General features: G+C 38.1%; 1 protein-coding gene across 1 annotated transcript in view; it reads left to right on the top strand.

The window, feature by feature from the left end:
* Positions 1-854: 854 nt before the first annotated feature.
* The window catches only part of LOC112049664 (calexcitin-2), a 71,323-nt gene continuing 59,048 nt past the window's right edge, over positions 855-13,129 (top strand). The window contains exons 1-2 of the mRNA XM_052883906.1: positions 855-955; positions 9,774-9,806. The gene's annotated coding sequence lies outside the window, so the exon portion shown is untranslated. The remainder of the gene's footprint in view (positions 956-9,773; positions 9,807-13,129) is intronic.

The raw sequence follows: 13,129 nt of genomic DNA, 5'->3' as shown, positions 1-13,129 counted from the left end.
ATCACATTTATGACAACTCTACAAACGGGAGTCAACTAATAATGAGAATTGAAACCCTTTATCAGTGTTCTGTTTTCTATATTTATAGCTCATTTATAGTATTCAAATTCGCTTTTCTTTCAATTCTACTTGTTCTGATGTTCTTGTATAACAATATGACTGCTCGTATACCTAATCTTAGACTGCAAATATCTAAAACTTTAAAACAAAGTGTTCCACATAGACAGTCCTCATTCGCTGTACAGTTTGTGTGTAGGAAGTTCCTTTCAAAGCAAAACATAACAAACTGAAACTCAACTTCCCGTGTTCAGTAAGAAGAATTTATTATGTTTAATTTTTAATTTGCAAGTTCTTTGTATTGTTGAGAATATATCGTGATAAGTTGTCGAAGGTCATCTGCCAGGAATCTGCTAGAAAAAACTACATAAAATCAGTAATTTACAATGGAGTTGTGTGGTATACGAAATGCTTAACGCGAATTGGTCAGCAAAGAGCCAACTATTAACCGCCAGGTGAGATCGGATAACAGATTATGTTATCAGTCTTGCTTCTTTCGAAGGTTTAGAACCATCGCGCTACGTCAATGCCGGTTGACGGGTTTCATAAGAAGTTTTGGTTGGCTTTACATTATTTTAAAATTCTAGTGTAAACTGGTCCTTGTCGAACCTGTCAAAATTTTACATTGTTTAAATATTGATAAATAAACTATTGATTTAAAAGGCAATAAAAGTTTGTGTTGTGTAGCTAATTGGAAGATGTCAGACAATAGATGAACAATTGAGTTGTACTGTAATGTACTGGTAAGTCGGTGTAGCGTCCGGGCGGCGGGAGGCCGCGCACTGCGCGCTGGCTAGGCCGCGGCGCGCTGGGCCGCCGTCGAGTCAGTTCCGGCACTCCGCCGCCAGCCGCGCTCGCCGCCGCCCGCCCTAGCCCGCCCGCGCCCGCGCCCGCCCAGGTGAGTCTCACACTGCACGATACATCGACATTCAATATGCGATTAAGAAATGAAATACCCTTCTACTTTTACAGTTTACTTACATTTACTTTGAAAGGCTCTACAATATTTATTTAAAAGAAAACTTAACAAAAATTGTAAGTTTAAAAAAGTTTGAAACTTAAAAGTTTTAATTATATTTCCAATGGTTACTTTTTTTAATATACTTTAAATATGCGAGGTTTTCATTAAATTGAATTCGAAGCTTAGATTAATATATGTTTAGCGTTTTTTACAATTGAAAGCTCTACATATTGTCGACGTATTCAAATATTAATTTCATAGTAAAAATAACTTCAAAATTAGATTGTTTTCATAATTAAGTTTACAATTTTGCTTTTTTCGAAGTTTTTTTATTCTAAATTATGTTAAAAACTTATTATCAATTTCAAAAATAATATCTCATTACGATATTAATTACAAAATTACTACTGTACTCGCTACTAAATTTGACTAAAATAATATCAAAGTATAACAAAATTCCACTTATTGTTGTGTACCGGGAAAGTCGGGAGTTGTTAAAATTTCTAAATCGGAAAATGTAGTAAAAGTTAGTGAATCGATTCTGTCGGCTCCCGGAGAGTTCCCACACATGTACGACACACTCCCGGGAAATTCAGCCGTCGATTTTCACGATAAATGCGTTACATAAGTCGTAGTTTCCTAAACTAAACGTTAAGTAGATATAACATTTGAAGGGTTGCAAAATTATAGAATCTGAGTGCTGAAATTTTAGAAGCCTTTATTAGAAACTAGCGGACGCCCGCGACTTCGTCCGCCCTTAGACCTCTTTAACCCAGCCCTTACAGTAGTATCGCTGTAAAAATGGAGTAACTTCTCCCGTTTTCCCAACATTTCCCTTTACTGATCTGCTCCTATTGATAAGTATGAAGAATAATTGTACCAAGTTTCGTTAAAATCCCTCGAGTAGTTTCTGTTTCTATAACGAACATACAGACAGACAGACAGACGAAGATTTTACTGCTTGCGTTTTTGGTATCAGTATCGAACACCCCTTTTGGAAATATATTTCATATACAGAATTGACCTCTCTACAGATTTATTATGATTATAGAAGAAGATAGATTTTGAGTACCTATTTTCTTTAAATGTTTAACCAGAGATTTATTTAGCTTTATTTCTTAGAATAAAAAAAAGTCTTTATAAAGAAAAGCAATGTCTTTTAAATATGAACAATTAGTTGTATTCCCGTTTTACTTGAATTAGTTTGAAAAGACAATGTTAGGAATGGGTAGGGGGTCTTGTAGGGGCACTACAAAAGGTTAGCGACGGGGAACGGACCACGACACCTTCACTGGTACTATTTGAGGCTAAAGCTGAACTAGGCTAGTAACAAAATCTTTAAACAATGATAATAAAATTATTGTTGAATTATTATCGTTGATTCTTGAATCTTTTTAACACTTGCAGCAAGTAGATTTTAACAATGAAAGGATTTTATTTATTAGTTGACTTCAATAAGGAGGAGTATCAGAACTTAATTGGTATGGAAGGCGGACAATATTCGCTGTGATGCCTTGAAATACATATTGATGCGATCGCTTCTTCATATAACATTGTAAGAACTTTCGGTGGGCACACACATTTATACTTTAAATGTTTTATTAAAAAAAAAAAAACCTGAAGAAAGATAATTTAGTAGATATAGGTACATGTGACGACGTAGTGTAAATCAATTATAGACATTAGAGATTCGATTTAACATCAATTTTGTCATTTAACACTATGTGTAAGTCGAGATATCCAAAAATATACCAAAACCAAGCATACTCCTGTTGTGTAGATTTACAAAACCATTCGTACTATCTTTTGAGAAGAACGCACTACACGAGTACCGATTCTATCTTCAAAAATGTTCACGTACCTTTCTGGAAATCTTACATCAATTCTGTCACGGACGTAGTCGCGGCGTCCGCTACTTAGCACTAATTAATTACAAAGTTGCTGCGTGAGACGTTTGTGTTGTGAGCGGGTGCCGACACCAGGCCGGCCTGCAGCAGGCGGGGTGGACACAACTCTGGTTTGAGTCAGCTCGGATATCTAGTTACGAGTATTATTTCATCATTGTCAATCCATATTCGGCTCACTTCTGAGCTCAAGTCTCCTCTCAGAATAAGAGGGGTTAGTCCAATAGGCCACCACGCTGGCCCAATGCGGATTTGCAGACTTCACACACGCAGAAAATTAAGAAAATTCTCTGGTATGCGGGTTTCCTCACGATATTTTTCCTTCACCGTTTGAGTCACGTGATATTTATTTTCTTAAAATGCACACAACTGATAAGTTGTAGGTGCATGCGCCCGACCGAATTCGAACCCACACCTTCCGGTATCGGAGACAGAGGTCATATCTACCGGGCTATCACGGCTCAAGTTTTATTTATTTTCCAAGAAATATTTGATATTAGCAGATTTTCGATATGACTAATACTGTATTCTCGTTTTCTCAAATACTACAACTATATTAATGGCGGAGATCGAACCTCTTCATCGATTAAGGTCGTTGCTGCCTCAACCGTGGCTTTTATACTGTTTCATTTTGTATTTAACTTTGCCTCATTAGCTGTGGGGCTACCCGTGAAAAGTTCGAGTGCGAAATAGATAGTGTACTTTACTCGGCCATCAGTCGCTCGTCCCGCGGGGCCGCTGATGTTCGCCCGCACTGAGCGAGCGCGCCGTAAGCGAGCTCCGGGGAGTAGCTGCGGGGAGTAACCTGGTGTTACGTCACCAGCACACCTCGCCCCTCCCCCCGCCCACACCTGGACTCGTCGCGGCACTTTCTACTTCTTCCGTTTTTCCTACGGAGACACTTCCTCCGACCTAGAGCTCATCTACTGAATGCGAATTAAGCATGCTACTTACAACTACTTATATGTGCGGTAAGTTAAAAATTACATCCGAAGCAATATTGCGAGGAAACATACTTTGAACACACTTTCTGAACATGAATTTGCATCTTTGTTCTTTGCCTGTTTTCCGTATGGGGTAGGGTTAGGGTAGGTCGCGGGCGTCCGCTAGTGTGCTATAAATACTATTTCCAATCCGCAGGACGCTAGGAAAAAAACAACACGATAAAAATATGTGTAGCACGTGCACGAACCGTTTCTGAAACTGCACGTTTCTATAAATTGAATTTTCTCATAACTCGGTCGTCCATAGCTCTTGGCCTATAATTGCAGAACATAATTTTAATTGAAATAGCAACTGAACAGCTATTAGAAAGTTAAATTGAGTTGTTCGAAGTTGTTTGTGGTCAAGTTAGCTCGCCAGTCACTCTAGATGGCGTTGGTAGTAAGCATTCAGTACTTACTTATCGGTATGTCGTGTTTTTATCAAAGGAAACTTATCAAAGTTTACATAATTCTTTGACACATTTGAAACTGGAGTTTTTTTATGTAAAAAAAATGATTCGCATTTGTAAGATTGTTTGCCATTTAAACGATGGAAAAACTAATATCTAAGCTTAATAGCACAGAATCAACAGAATAGGTCGGGAAGCAGGTAGCGGGAGTGCTCGAAGATAGGTCGCTCCGGCAGATATTAGATAGTGGGTAATGGATTGCGAGCCTGATAGCGATCGCGGGTCGAGCCGGGACTGCGGCGCACACACAGACACTGTACACATACTGCACATTATTAACTTCTACGAGACATTTTTCAAATAGTAACCTAGTCCATCTAGTATTGATATAAACCTAAATTCTATTTTATTATCTCATTTAATTCATTAGAATTTTAATGAATTAAATTATAAATGACTATGTCTCTGGTTCACAGACAATGACATTTCATATAGCTAAAATAGCGGCATGGCATATCAGTATCACCGATTCAATGAAATTGACGTGTTCACATTTCACATCTACTTACTTACAAGTTGTGAAATGTAAACTAGTTTCTGTTTTGGTTATGAATAACATTTCGATTGTTGATGTTAAATCTGATTCTAAAACAAAGACCCGGGTCCGGTTATTTTCAGAGTTGTTGCATCATTAAAATATAATATGAGTCAAACACGACGACTACTGCATCGCCGAAGTACGGGTATGAATGTGTGCACTTCAAAAGAATTTAATTTATTTATAGAAAGTAGTTTGACTACATTTCCAGCAAGTTGTTCCGAGCCCATAATTGAATAAACAACTCTATTCCAGTTTCCAGCGCACTTTTCAAGTGAATTAATTAAATATGTCTATATCGTTTAACTATTCTAGAGCGTCGTTTCAACACACTCTGCCTGGCTCTGCTTTGTTTGTTGCAGATAAACTAACACTTATACTTTAATTTACCGATTATTATGTAATATTGTGGCATTTCTAGGGTTCCCTCGTAAACAAGGAACCGTTATAGTTACGTCCGTCCGTCCGTCCGCTGTTTAGCGCAGACGCTATTACTTCTAGAAAGCTGTTAATTAACATGACTATGAACTTTAAAAAATAAGTTTCTTCCCTATGTGCAAAGTGAGGATGATTTTTTTATCATCTATCCTATGGTGTAGAGTATCGTTATCGATATTTGTATGCATTACAATATAAGCGATTAAAGTGCTAACTTAATCTACGGAACCATACACAGTGCGTGTCGACACGCACTAAGCCGGTACATAATGTTTAAGAAGCTGGCCTGCGTACACAATACAAATAACTATTAAAAGAAACTCAAAGTAATTAAATGTTCCCTTAATGAAGCCAATGAAAGGCGCAGTTACAGTAAGTACAATCCACCAGTCGTCGGAAAAGCGGGCGCATGGAACAAAGCCTGTCAACGAATGAGTGCGAGGCGGAGTGTACACTGTTGTACACTGTAGGTACACTGTACACAAGCGGCGACGGCTTCAGTGTAATGACTGCACGGTTTGCTGAGCTGTCGATAGCGATGATGTTACCGAAATACATCGGTGCCTGTATGTAACGATGATTATATGGCGCCTGCACAAATGAGCTGTAATAATTATGTATATTCACTCTTAAATGTGAACACAGTAGGGCGAGAACATTTCTTTAAAGGTATCATCTGCGAGATTCGGATCTCGACTCAGGGTTTAATGGGACCGATGGAATGTGTGGACTGAGTGAGTTAGTGTTGACGTCTCTCTGAGTGTGGGTGAAGCCACTGCTCACTACTGGCTGTTGTGAGAAGTCGGGAGCTCGTGCGCGATTACAATTTACAAGGGCACAGATTCAACGTGGGACATTGCATTTCATGTCTCCGACACAATCGTATGTAGACGATACATCTTGATGTAGTCGTAGATTTTCTTCTGACTACAAATGCTTGCAAAAGAACTGCGTGCGTTTTTGGAATAATTAATAATAAATTATTTTTAGAAAAAAAACATGCATTCAAACTACGCTCCTTAAAAAATATATAAAGAAAACACCAAAAAATCAAATCAGAAGATTTCAGAAAATTGCGGAAACAAGTAGGTACATTTGAACATGTATTATGTACTCGTACATACGTTACTGTTAAATACAGTGACGGATATTTTGGAAGCCAGGGAATCACTCGATTATTTTATTGTATACAATAAAGACATTTTTTATGATTTGATACAAAAATACAATCGGCTCAAACATTTATTTTTAAATTAAGTTAAAATATTCTTGGCTATGCATTTTCTAGTGTCACATTTTTCTTATTCTCCGTTTTCTCAAACTAAACGAAAAGTTCAAGCCGGAAGTTATTTACGACATGGATCCTTCGGAACGCTCTGAGGCGGAAATCTCATGAAATTTAGTTCGTTTTGTTTTACATGTTTTTTTTTTTAAATTAATTACATTGAATAATTATATTATATCTGGTGATTGATGACTTTAAGTTGGTAATTAAATTACTAAACTCAACATAAATCTCGTAATATTATTATTTAGCACACACTATCGTACTGAAGATGTAAAGGGCACATCAGACGTCAGCAGTTCAGAACTATATTCATGAACTGGTATAATTTAGATACTTTTATTTTCATGCTAACAAAATATTACAAATGATACCGTTGAGAAATAAAGCGAAACGAACCAATTTTTATTTGGACGACGAAATTCGTTTATTAATCATTTTCAAGTCCAATTTTCAGGACGATTTATATCCGGAAAAAAATATTAAAATTGATGGCTCTTGAGTTCGCCAAGGTTCGCGGAGGATCGTAAAATATAACGCTCGCAGCAGGTACGAGTGTCATCTATATCGGCAGTTATTTCCCGCATTTCCTCGGATTTCTTAAGGAAAATTAAAACATTAATTTATACAAGTAGGTCTATCTAGTTTTATAGTATTTTCTGTATACTCGTATACTAATAAATCTAGCGTTACATTCTAATATTATTATAAACGCGAACATTTGTATGGGTGTTTGTTACTCTTTAACGTCGCTATTACCGAAGCGATTTGGCTGAAATTTTTTATAGAAATTGATGAACACATGGGCTATTTTTCATCCCGGAAAAATCCATGACTCTCGCGGGATTTGTGACAAACGGAATCTCACGCGGACGTATTCGCGGGTGTCCGCTAGTGACTTATAATAAACAAATATTTAAAAATCAATTTTAATAATGTTATACGTTCTAATAAAATGTAAAAATATTTTTTTTCTATCAGTCAGTGACGAGAATAAATTCAACTGCTATAGCCTCCACCGATTCAATTGAATGTTGAAGTTTTTGTAAAAAATATTCTCAACGTGAAGAGAATGACTAACAATAGCGCAGTATACCGATACTGTTACAACATAAATCAATCTTTCATCTCCCGTACGGTATGTGCCGTAGCTAATAAAATAGTCATCGGATGTGTTCACAAAAAGGAGGTAGTTGTAAGAAATAAGTTATCGCGTGCGTCGTCCGACCTTCTTCAGTGCCTGCCGCTGTCGAGTCGCAGACAGGCGGACATCGTTCCGCGCTCGCGACTTACACAACTCCCAATGTCATATAAAATTCACAAGTTACTCGTCTTTGCTATATTTCATTTCAGAAAAAAAGGGAGGCAGTAAATCTCGCACCTCTCGATCTTGGGCGAGATTTCCCCACATTTCATTTTCGGAGACGGCGGCTAATGTTGCCTCGCGGGCCGGAGCCGCCTGCGGAGCGCTCCCGGGGCCCTCGTTCATATTATTTTCTTAATGTTCTGTCTGAAAATGTAGGAAGGTGTGTCTTTCTCTCTTTCTGATACTGAGTGTGATTGCAGATGGGCGCCATGGTTTACATTGCGATATAGAACAGTCAAATGTAAAAAGACTCCAAAAGAATATCATCAAACTTATTTGAAAACATTTCAGTTGTTATATTTCTCTAGTTCACACATAGAAATTTCAGTCACCATGCTATTACATCCTAAAGCAAACCGTTTTGTAGGCGTTCAATTTTTAGCTAGTCTCTCAGCATAGCAAACGTATACGAGTATATGACACACACACTGTGTCTCAAGCTCAATACACACTGTGAACTTGGTCAGAACATCGACTTAAAACTTTCGGTGTAAGAGGGAGCTATCGAACTTAGCTAAAGAACATAAATTTCATGTTCTGGTAATTGCCGGGCGCGGTCTTCTCGTCTGCCCATTTGTTGTACCTTTCCCCGCTCGTAACACTTGCGATACGTTTACAGGAGCATTTGCGAAGACTAATGTAAGACACCTCGTTGGTTGTACATTTTTTTGGGTCATTCGACGATAATGAGTTGGATTTTATTGATTTTCATATTAGATTTTCTTTTTCCCAAGAGAAAAGTCAGCTAGTAACTGAACAATGTTAATTCACGGCTAGTATCTACGATATTTTAGATTACCTTCCCAAATTTGTTTAAATGATGAACATTTTTCTCTCGGCTCGTCGTCGTCGTTATCAACCTATATACGGCTCACTGCTGAGTTCGAGTCTCCTCTCAGAATGAGAGGGGTTAGGCCAATAGTCCACCACGCTGGCCCAATGCGGATTAGTAGACTTCACACACGCAGAGAATTAAGAAATTCTCTGGTGTGCAGGTTTCCTCACGATATTTTCCTTCACCGTTTGAGACATATTTAATTTCTTAATATGCACACAACTGAAAATGTGAAAGGGAAGATAAAGTATCATTTTAAACGAAAGAAATACTTAAAGTTTCTTTTACAAAAACATTTTAATTATTTTTCCTGTGAAAGAAACATGTTCTAGTTATTATGTTCTAGGAATATCAATGAAAATGTAGTCTTTAGCTCTGTCCCTACAATCGGTAAGTTATGAGAATGTCCCACACTCCCCGCAAGTGGCGAGTGTCGTGTAAGCGCCCGGCCGCTGCGGCGCGCACTCCAGCCGCTTCACCGCCGCTTAACTTTTTATGTGAAAAAGTGTTTATCCCGGCAGCTGGAGGCATTTGCATAAGATATAAGAGCGCTCGGAGACGAGGGTAGTTTATTAAAAAATATGGCGCACATTGAATAAAGTTACCTTTTTGCGAACAAGAAATACTATTTTGGAATAAACACATTTATATTCATGAGCATTCCAACACTGTAGCTGTGCCCGCGCCCAACGGCTCGTCGCTTTGTCCTGACGAACCGACAGACAGGCTGTAGGTCAACCCGAACTCGAACGAACGGACGTAACCGATTTATGTAGAGAACATTTGTAACATACTTAAGCCACCTAAGCTAGCAAAGATTCATGGGAAACTTAATCCATTGAAGAGCTGAAATTGGGCCTAATGATAAAAATCTCGACTGCAAACATAAAATATAAATAGCACGAACCAAGCTGAAGTGCACAATTTCTGTTACAGGTCCGTTTCGTGTCCACGAGCACTTCGTATCAAGTAAGTCTAGTATTACTTTAGTAAAACTTTCTCACTAAAAGTTCATAAACTATCTATTCGTATATCTGAAAAAGTTGTCTCCCAAAATAGTTAGTAAGTATCTAAGACTTGTATGACTGATACGATGTAACATACAAAGTATATTGTTATAGATTAGCTTCCACCTACAATTATTCCAAATTTCTTTTACTCTGTCCTTGTTGAGTAAACATACTAGTATTAAAAGATCTGTATTAGAAACGACCTTCAACCCATCTCTTAAATGGATGAAAAGTGTTTTACAACAAGTACGTTAAAAACATATTACGAGTAGTTTGCCCAAAAAATTCCTGGCCCATCTATCATTGATCATTATTACCTAGCATTAATTTGGCCAGGAGTTTTTGGGGCAATTTACTCGCAATACATTTTTAACGTACTAAGTTAGATGTAAATCACTTTTCATCCATTAAACAGGTGGGTTAAGGTTGTTTCTAATACGGAGCATTGACTAAACATAAATCGTGTTATATTGAAGAGTAGTAGTAGAGCTACTAGACAGAGAACGAAGTCTCGGCAGAAGCTTGTTCATTACCGAAGGAGAGAGAGATCAATACCCAATCTAAAGTTAGCAAACAAAGAAGTGTGAACATTTGGCGGAGAGCTTAGCTCACTTGATCCGCCCACTTGACTCTTCGGGTTCGCGGAGACGATTTCTCACCTATCTTGTTAAGCTATTTCTGCCTGATCGCATACATACATACCTACCTACCTAAACAGAACACTTTAGGTTAAAAATATTTGTTATCATATTACAAAAAGTCGATCAACGCCGCACTTTCCGGTGCGTAGCCACCATTCCAGCACCTTGGGGCCAACGTCCAATGGCTCTTCGAATTATGTAATTTATTATTATTTAATCACGTATTTTTCCGCGATCAAAGCTTTATAGGTATACTTCTATTTCTACAAAATAATCCTTCGTAGAGGGTTTAAAAGTTTAAGTAAGTAACTCACTCATCACACAATCGTAATTTGTCTGTTACGAGTTACCATCTCTGTGCGACGATTAGATATTAAGAAACGAGGTGATCAATCTTTTTGAATGATTTAACATTGGGTATGTTATTATCATTAGTTTTCGATCTCCAAAAATTGCCCCAGCGAGCAAGTTAAGTCGCGCAAACTGTGTAATAGAACAGATAAACGCTACTGTAGCATTTGGCAGCGTCGTATCGTTCCGGCGCCGCCTCGAGGCGATTACGTGCAATATACGACCGCACTCGGCGCTCGGCAGGTTAGTGCGCGCAGCTTAAACGGTTAGCACTAAGCGTACAGAGCTCGCAGCTGTTCCAGTTTGTGTCTCTGGTACTAATTACACGATGTACTTGTTTGAGTACATCTCGGGAGTTATTATTAAGGCCTTATTAAACCAATTATGTTATCATCGACTGCTGTTACTCGCTCCCTCTACTACTCTGATATGTGTTTCAAACCGATATTTTGTTGTCCTAGCAAAGATAAGTAGTAGATATTTACTTTAAATAATCGATTTTGATTTGACCTAACATCTGATGCATCCGCAGTTGCACGGTTGCTGAAGTTTGCAAGAAACATTTAAAAAAATATTCGCGAGAATTGTTGTGACTTTGGTTGTAGATTAAACCTTTCTTCTTACTCAAGAAGATATAACTCACAAAGATATACGTTCGCAGATATATGCTCATAGCAATTGTGGCGCCTGTCTCGTTAAGTGCACCCACATCCGCATCCGCAGCATCCGCCGCCGCAATTCGCTGCAGTGAGAGACTTAATCACATGAACATGTGCTCTCGATAGTCCGCGCACGATTTTCATTAGAGCGCAAATGTTTGCTGAGCGCCAACTAATGAAGTGTCCCGCGTCTGGCGACGGAGCTCACTCGCACCACTCTTTTCTCATATTTGAAGCTATTTGGTACTATTATTTTCCAATTGTACAAAAGTAATGCAAGCTATGGCTTTATTTCTTTTCGTGTCATGGGTAGAGACTAGAATTCAATTAACCGAAGTGAGCAACAAACTATAATCGTTTCTTATTGTTCGTTTAAACTGATGATGAAGCTTAAGTGTGCAATTAGCAAAGTGTAACTGTCACATGGATCTCGTAAGTTTGAGATCGGATTAGTCTGTAGTGTTCTACTGGGTAGTATATGGACGATGGAGTTGTAACTGACATTCTGATAACAATCGTTACGAGAAAGATCTCTCAAACGTGTAGTTAGCAAAGTTACCAATTTGTTAAACGATTTGCTTGCCACAGTTGCGAACACTTTGGCGTATAATCGACAACTATTGCTAAATTTTCAATTCTATGTATTCTAAGCTTGTCTCAAGTTGGCTCTGTGTAGTGGTAGTCGTAGTCCGCTAGTTACCGACTTACTGGCAAACAGTTCATCTGTGCCAGTGAGCTACATTATGGCGTCTCATTGAGATTACACGTAGAAACGTAACGTAAATGCTCTCCTTCCATGTCAGCTTAGTTAGCCCCGTCTACCGTCGCTACTGCCTTAAGTTTACCGTTTACGATACAATTTTATGCACTGCGACATCACAAACTGCATCGTCACTTAAAATCCAGCGAAATCGCAAACTTCGAATCTTCTCTTTTATACATTAACGTACTAAAAGTGAATACGAAACTTCTGTAGGCACTACCGACCTAGTCCTCATCATTGTTTTCTGTCAAGCTTGGCTGAAGCCAAACGATAGCGTATCTAAAAAGTAGGTATTCATAAAAAATATACTCATTGGATTTCTCACAACATTATTGTCAATAACCTCTACGGAACGTTATCTATACTTAAAAATGTAAACTTCAACGTTAGAATTTATTTTGCCCAGCATTAGACCCATTATCGCAGAATGTAATAAATACTCAGTTAAATGTATCGAAGGACGTCGTACGCTCCTATCTCTCAGCTTGTGATACCAAACTTGGCACCGACACATGTGAACCCGTTCATCACTATCGGCGACTATCGTCTATGTCCATTTTATAACTTTTTACAAATTTATATATATCTTGTTTCGTTCGTATATTTATTATGCTAGTAGCTGACGCCGCGCGGTTTTACCCGCGTGGTTCCTGTTCCCGTAGGAAAACGAGGATAATATATAGCCTATAGCCTTCCTCGATAAATGGCTATCTAACACTGAAAGAATTTTTCAAATCGGACCAGTAGTTCCTGAGATTAACGCGTTCAATCAAACAAACAAACTCTTCTGCTTTATATATTAGTATAGATTATAATTTCGGTAACTTTAATTTTCATGTGTCATTTAAAATATTACTAAAATACAAAA

The sequence above is a fragment of the Bicyclus anynana genome, chromosome 10 (genome assembly GCF_947172395.1).
Source record: "Bicyclus anynana chromosome 10, ilBicAnyn1.1, whole genome shotgun sequence".
Classification (NCBI taxonomy): Eukaryota; Metazoa; Arthropoda; class Insecta; order Lepidoptera; family Nymphalidae; genus Bicyclus; species Bicyclus anynana.
The sequence above is the reverse complement of the archived record's forward strand: the minus strand, read 5'-3'. Positions and strand labels throughout refer to the sequence as shown.